The sequence below is a fragment of the Marmota flaviventris genome, chromosome 6 (genome assembly GCF_047511675.1).
Source record: "Marmota flaviventris isolate mMarFla1 chromosome 6, mMarFla1.hap1, whole genome shotgun sequence".
NCBI lineage: Eukaryota > Metazoa > Chordata > Mammalia > Rodentia > Sciuridae > Marmota > Marmota flaviventris.
The window spans coordinates 8,275,540-8,283,322 of NC_092503.1; the positions used below are offsets into that span (position 1 = coordinate 8,275,540).

Here is a 7,783-nt window from a genome sequence, read left to right on the forward strand (position 1 = left end):
TAGCCTGTTCCCCAGGACCTGAGCAGGCCTAGCCCATTCCCACCCCTTCCCTGGTCCTGCTGGCATCTCTGGGTCTTGCTCATAACTCGCCTCCTCCAGGAAGCCTTCCCTGCCCTCCCAGTCCCCCAGCTCCTCTTCCCTGGCCTTTCCAGTTTGGCAACTTTCCCAGGGCTGCCTATTGGGCCATCTGCCCTTTCATGTAAGCCCATTTAGAACTCCATTTGATAAGGAAACTCATTAGCAGTTACATGACTGGCCACTGCTCTGAAGTCAGAGATGCAGTGAACTGGACAAGAAAGGGTGTACAGGACAGGTCGGTTCCTGCCCTCCAGGCACAGACAGTCTAGTTGCCCAACTGACATGTCCTTTCAACAGCCCCGGGCACACTTAGGAAACACCTGGCTCTGGGGAGTGGGAAACCGGATAAGAGGACACCGTCCCTCTAGGGGAACCTCTGTCCAAGGCAAGACAGCCAAGAAGATTGGGTGGAGGTGACAGCACGTGAGTCATTCTATACACCTATCTCAGAAGCAATCATACTGCACATTTTAAAGAGTAAAACGGCAGGAGTGTTCTGAGGACAAGGAGAGCACCTGTAGCCTCCGACACACACCCTGAAACATCTCCCATTTCGTTTCTGAGACTTTCATTTCCTTCCATGGGAAAATTAAATATTTCACTTCAAAAGAGACAAGGCTTAGAAAACTGACTTAAACTCTGATCAGATTCCTGACAGAAGCAAGAAAATTCAGGAATAAACATGAGGCATCCCATTGTAGAGAGGAGGACACAGGCCCGTGCAGTTCAGCCATTCTTGGGTTCACAGGGCAAACATGCTGGTCCCTCTTCTGTGTCCCTGTGTGCCCGCCCAGGGCACCGTCATAGGTGTACGGAGCCTTCTGCTGCCTCCTGGGATCCCAGCAAGGTTGACTTTCAGGAAGTCAGTGGGGAAAGGCTGAGGAAGACCAGCAGAGGCCACCTGGCTGTGGGGCACCAGGGACCCCCCACACACTGGGCAGGTGCACAGCTGCAACCAGCTGCTCTGCAGAGTCTGCTGGGAGCAACCCCCTGCTTACGACGCTGAGCCAGGGCGTTTATCCGGCGCCTCGAGGTGGCTGTGTGAGGGAAAGGGCATGATTTATACCTGACCTATGACTCAGAAGTAGGAAGGGGAAGCCACTTCTTCCCCGCACACCCCACAAGACAGCGGCTGACAGGTGCACCTGAGCATCCCTGTGACAGACACGCGTCCTGCATGAGCTCCTCCTCCTAACAAAGCCACCTTTCCCTCACTAGCCCTGGCCTCTTTGGGAAGGACGGCAGGAAAGGCCAGGCGAGACTGGGGCGAATTTTCCAAAAACCCTCCACTGGGTCGCAGGGCTGGACCACTGGCATGTGAAGTCGCATCTTGCGGTCTTCCAAGAGATTTCTCCTGGGATCTTGACACTCACCTTGCTTCTCTCCGGTAAAAACCAGATGGCAAGGGGGGACGAAGTCAGGTCATCCGTCCAGGGGAACGCTTGAGTGGGAGCACCTCCACGGGATGCTGGCCTTTTAGCCGGCCGAGAAAACCTCTGCTCTTTCCCCTCTAGCTGTCACATAGGAGGGAGACATATGACCCTTGACTTTCTGAGTTTGGCTCACTTCACTTGGCATAATGCTCTCAGGTTCCATCCATTGTCCTGGAAATGGCATGATTTCATTCTTCTTCATGGCCGAATCTTTATTCAGAGCTTTCTCCGTTGTGTGTAGAGACCACGTTTCCTTTTCCACTCATCCATTTTCGGACACCTGGGCTGGCTCCATAACTTGGCTATTAGGAATTGTGCTGTGATAAAGGAAACCAAACTAGGACAGAGACCGATGGAGCAGAGGAAGGGGACAAGGCGGAGGAGGAGGGGAAGTTCTGGGAAACAAAATTGACCCCATGATGCTGCGTCCGTGGACAAATACAGCACAATGTAAGAAAGGAGATCCGTGGAAGGAAGGAAGCAGGGGAGGGAGGGGAGGGAGGGGGAGGCCCTGGGGAATGAGACTGAGCAAATTAGCTATGTGCCTGCAGAGAGATGTCACAATGACACCCATTGTTATATATAATTACAATTATGTATACAATGTACCCATAAAAGTCATAAAAAGAAAGAAAGCCTTTGTAAAAGGATGCTTTTCTACAGGCAGTGGTAGGCTCTGGGTCCTAGCCCAACACTGCCTCCTCCTCTGGGGGACCTTGACTCCCTACCTCACACCCAACAGCTTTGCAACCCTCAGGCCAGTTCCCAGTTGCTTACAGACTCCAACACCCAGTCTTCCTTTCTGTGCTCATGTTTCTTCTGGCTCCTCGGTTACCCTTAAGTTCACCTGCAGTGAGACCCATACCATCTCCCCGTTCTTATCTTATTTGTCCTGGGGGGCCGGGGAGAGCCGGCAGTGAATATGATTTCTGTTTGACCTTGGGATAGGTCTTTGCATTTGGTGGTCAGCAGTTCTGATGTTCAGGGAAATCTACTTGCAATGAAATCTGGCATCACACCTAGAAGGAAGGTGACCAAAAGTGGGTGACCAACCTGGAGGCCTCATTCCACCGGCAGGAAGATGCCCAGTGCTCTGCACGGCCCATCACCACCTCCAGCCTGGGAAGCAGTGATGCTCCCATGACCTGTTGGGGATTCCTTACGGCCTACAAACTGGGAGTAACCAGAGGACATAAGATGTGAATGACAGAATACAGCAGAGTGCCGGCAGGGTCCTGCAGCCATTCCCAACAGGGTAGAGAACAAGACTCACTGAGATCATCGCAGCTCACGGTGGAGGAAAGACGTGAAGACCTGAAGTCAGGGTGTTGCTTGTGGTCGTCCAGTCACTGCACATGGAAGAGCAGGGACGGCACACCAGGACCAGAGAGGTGGTAAACTGGAGACCCAGAAGTCAGGGCTCCTGATTAAGGGACTAGGCCTGGGAGGGAGCATTTCTGCTTCATCCCTCCAGCCCTGGTGACTCCTCAGCCAGGGTGACAGCAATGGTTTGTGCTACCACAGCTTCTGCTCTGTGCGAAACTGGGTTGATGGTCTAAACTGAACAGCAGTTCAACCACTGGAGCTCTCAAAGGGTCCACAGCCCAGCCCTTGGACTGGGGCTGACTTATCTATCATCTCACCAGGTGAATGTATTCTGACTTAGGTGTAACTCCCTCCCAGCACACGGCAGGACAGTGGTAACAAGGAGAGAGCTTGCTTTGTAAGCCTTGTTTAAGAATATGCTTTACAGGAGTGCTCCTGTCCTGGAGCTCAGCTGCTGTTTCCTACCAAGGCAGAGACAAAGACCAATCCGCTTTGCTTTGTTTCCACAGCTCAAGAGCCTGGCCCAGAGCTGTACCTCAGCACAGACTGCTGGATGGAGGAAGATTTTTTGCAAGCCATGGACACTCACCAGGTAGGTGAAAACGCACTGAGGGGAACTGCTTTCCCAGAACTCACCAGCCACCCGGCCTCTCTCTGCACTGAGGTCTCACTGCTGCCGGCTCGGCTGATCTCATTTCTGGGCACTCACATCATAGCAGCAGAATGTGAACTATGTAGACAATAAGTAAGGCCCAGATTGCTCTCAGATGCATGGCATCCCAGGGACAGGACATCAGGTTGTTCACTGAGTCACTCAGGTATTTTTGGCATCAATGTGGGTGTACTCCAAAAAGAACCAAAGAGCAGGAAATAAACAAGTTCAAAAAGTAACGTGCAGTGAATCCAAGAAGGTTGTTTAATTTTTTCTTCACTGAGTTGGCCCAAAATTGATGAGCTTCAATATCCTTCCCTGAGGCTCTCACTTAGCACTGGCTGGAACTTGGGCAGGACAAAACTTGGACTGGGATTGGGCATTTGTCATTGGCCAGATGCTTCTCACCATGACCATGGTGAAGCCATTCCCTTCAAAACCACCTTGGGCTGTGGACACAGAGATCACCCCAACTAGACTTGGGAAGGTGGGCGGCACAGAGAGTAAGAAACTGGGACCCCAGTTCTGATGTGGTCGACGCCAAAGCCTGGGCTCTTACCCACAGCTCTTCATGAAGTGCACCTGATGGACTTAAATGGCTGGAAGGAGGGGGTCTGGGAGAGCCATCAAAGCTACACCGGACAGTGGACAGCATTGGGTGGGAAAGCTCAGAGTGGCCTCCAGGAAAGGTGGCGTCCGGTGATATCACAGCAGCCCCTTCCCACCCTACACTCTCCTGGGGCCCAAAGGCCACCCTAGGCTCCCTGGAGCAGCAGGACTCACTCCACGCCCCACTGCCATCACTCTGCTGCGGCACCGCCCCTGGCTGCCTGTAGAGGGCGCCCTCTGCCCCCGGAGGCCCCGAGCACTCACCCCGGGACCGCGCTGCTGAGCCTGGAACCGGGTCGGACGTGGTCCCTGCTTCAGCTGGCCGCAGCCGTGAAGGGGAGGCAGTGTTCGCCCTCGTTGTCGCCCGGCGTCTGGGAACCAAGGCTATACAGCTGCGATCCGAACCTCCCAACAGCCTCTGGGTCACAGGCTGTGTCGTGGGGACTTCTGGGGAAGGACCCGGAGAGCTGGGGAGGAAGAAAGGCTGAGGGGGGGCATTTGCATACCCCGCCCTGTCCACTGCTGAGAGACCCTCCGCAGGTGGCTTCCCCGACTGAGCCCGGGTTGTGGGCAGGGCAGCAGAGAGAGGAAGGGGACTGCGGAGGAGGGGCCGGAGCAGATCCCAGCTAAAGGGGATCCGCTGAAGCCTCCTTTAGCTGGGACCTAGGTGTGGTCAGGGACCTGGGGCACTCTGAGAGACAGGGAGGAGTGGGGGCTTTGGAGAGGAAGCCATCTTAGCTGACATATTTACACATGGAAGGTCCACAGGGGCATGATCTAAGAGGGTGTTTTAATTCCCCTGGGTTGCTAACTGTGCAGGCTGGCCATTCCCAGAGCAGGGGATGGTTTACTTGTTGACCCCCAATGGCGTGGAGGGTCGTTTTTTCCTGCTGCCTTCTGCCTTTGAACACGGTACTACATTGGTTTGCCTGTGGATAGGGCCTAATAACTGATGTAGTAGTGCTGGTTGGGATCAAGGAGTGCAAAAGGGACTCTTAATCCATGTCGGAAAGTGGACATTAAACCTGGATTTGAATCTTGGCCACTCCTGGGTGCCTCATATGTCTCCTTCCAACCTATCCTTAAGTCTTTTTTTATTTACCTCAGTCTGACCCAGTTAATCTGCTGGCTCCTCTGCAAGGATGTATGAAAAGAAACCTGCTTGTCCTGCCTGCTGATCTTTATGTGCAGTGTGAGAACACACAGCCTTCCAGCACGGAACCCTGCAGACCTAGGCCACTGTTCTCATGGTGTGACCCAGGCTGGAGGCTGTACGTGTCCTCTGAGCTTCACCCAGTTAAATACAATTCAAACACCTCCCAGAAGAAGGGGCGATTCCTCATCCTCTTTGAAACTTCCCCCTACGCACAGGATCCTGTAGAGTGCTTTGCATACCATAGGTGCTCAATAATTGAATTTTCTGCCCTGTTTGCCACAAAGACCCAAATGCCAGTGATCATTTCCAATGACATTTAAAGAGTCTGTGAATCAGACTAACCACATCTTTAAATCCTGACCTGATTTAGCTCAGATCTGGTTTCACAACTTCAGTTGCAGACTGCCAGTCAAACCAGGATCTCTGGACTCCTTCCATGTACCTGGCACAGAGATGGGTGCTGGGAATATAAAAATGAATACAACAAAGGCCCCACTCTCGAGGTTCTCAACGTAGTGACAGGTGAGCCAGTCGCCAGGAGATGGTGTGAGAGATGGAGCAGGTGCTAGGAAGCTTAATGGGAGATGCCCTGGGGGAATCTGAAAGGTCCAGCAGTTCCACCTACAGGTGGAATCTGATCTGGGTTCTGATAGACCAGAGGGGGTTGCAGAGCCAGAGTGGGTTGCTCAAGTGGAGAAGCACAGCACCCTAAATGCCATGATACCTTGAAATGCCCCAGGAAATGCCATTTGTGTGACCCTACCTCAACAACCACCTGGGGGCAATAAGAACACCCTGGCTTTGGATGAATATGTTATTTACATGTTCATGAAAAAAAAAGAAATCTTCTTGTAAAACATAAAGTGCTTGACAACCATCTGGAGCCCTCCTCCTCCACCCAGGCCCCCAGGGCCTTGGGCTGCCTTCCTCTGCCTCTGCCTCCCCTGTCTGGCTTCCCTTCCAAACCACCCTGGTCTCTCTCACCAATATGTGCTGGAAAGGGTGAAATGTTACAGCGCTGGGCCTCCTCTGCCCAGAGCAACGCTGAGCACCAGCCGTGGGCTGCTCAGCACGAGCTCCTCTGCAGGCGACCTGGTCCTCTTCCTGCTGCTCACACACGTGGGCGGCTCCAAGACCGTGGTGTTTCCCCTGAGCCCCGGTGAGCTCATAGCTAACAGCGTCTGCAAATAGAACGTTCCACGGTGGCCTTCATGTTTAAGTGGGAGGCTCTAGATGACACTTACAAGGAGAAAGACGCAGTCATCAACTCTGACTGGTGCGCATGACTGAAGGCCCAGTGTGGAGGCCCCACTTCCACCCTGGCCCTGCCTTTACTCATCCTCCGCCCCTTCTTTCCTCTGAGCCTTCAGGTTTCCCATCTATGAGCAGAGCTGGAGGATTTCCATCCTATTCATGGGACCAGAAAGAATTAAAATCAAGTGAGATAACACGAGTAAAAGTGCTTTGAACTCTAAATCTTGTGGGGGAAAAAAAGCACACATTTTTGTTATTGTAGAAAATACTGAGGTCCTGGTGTTGGCATCGTGCTGGGTAGCATTTTACTGCAATTCAAGAATAAAATATCAACAGGAGAAAAAGTTAAAATCTAGACACCCAGTGGGGATGGGGGATGGCTTGGTGATAGATCACTTGCCTGGCATGTGCAAGACCCTGGGTTCAACCCTCAACTGCAAGAGAAAATATCATCAATCTCTGCTATGTTTGTCCACTGGACAATTTTAGAACAGAGAAGGAAAGAATGGGACCTTTAATATCATTCCGAATAAAAGTTAGGCACTTTCTGCCAGTTCCATCTGGCACCTAGAGCCCTTGCTGGCACATAGTAGGTGCTCAGAGAACATTTGTTTTTACTGTTCAAGAGTGTTCTGGCCTTGAAGGACTGCTGTGTTGAAGGACTGTGTAGGAATGTTCCCCACCAGGCCACCCTGGGACAGCAGGCCAGAGGTGACTGATCCAGGTAGGGACCTGGATGGATTCCCACCACCCCCAGGTTCCCCAGCCTGGTACTTCCACATCATTCTACAATTTGCCCCTGACTTCAAAATGGCCACAGGAGGTGATGGCTCAGGATGAAGTGAATCCAGATGACCTCAGTGGAAAGCAAATTAAGCAAGACACAGAAAGGTATAACGTAGTTTCACAAGTTTTATTCAGCCATAAAGAAGAATAAAACTGTGTCTTTTGCAGGAAAATGGGTAGAACTTGAGAACAATACATTAAGTAAAATAAGCCAAACTCAGAAGGTCAAGGGTTGTATGTTTTCTATCCTATGTGGAAACTAGAGAGGGAAAAGGAAAAGAAAGGTTGGGAGATCTCATGAAAACAAGGGAGATCAGTAGAGTAGAGGAAAGGGACGTGGCGGGGAGGTGGGGAGGAATGGGGAATACTGGGGAGTGATGCTGGCCAAATTATAGTGTGATACCGAGTGCACATGTGAATATGTTACATAGTGTAACACCATTATGTACAACTATAATGCACCAATAAAAAAAATATGGGGGAAAAAAG

General features: G+C 51.8%; 1 long non-coding RNA gene across 2 annotated transcripts; it reads right to left on the bottom strand.

Moving 5' to 3' along the window:
* Positions 1-697: 697 nt before the first annotated feature.
* Positions 698-4,350, bottom strand: LOC114095940 (uncharacterized). Of its 2 annotated transcripts, XR_011707823.1 has the most exons (4): positions 2,785-4,350; positions 2,565-2,684; positions 1,452-1,828; positions 698-1,115 (listed from the first exon to the last, which is right to left on the bottom strand). It is a non-coding gene; the product is annotated as an uncharacterized lncRNA (long non-coding RNA). The 2 variants fall into 2 exon arrangements; XR_003583329.2 differs by having other exon boundaries at positions 2,565-4,350.
* Between the last annotated feature and the right edge of the window lie 3,433 nt (positions 4,351-7,783).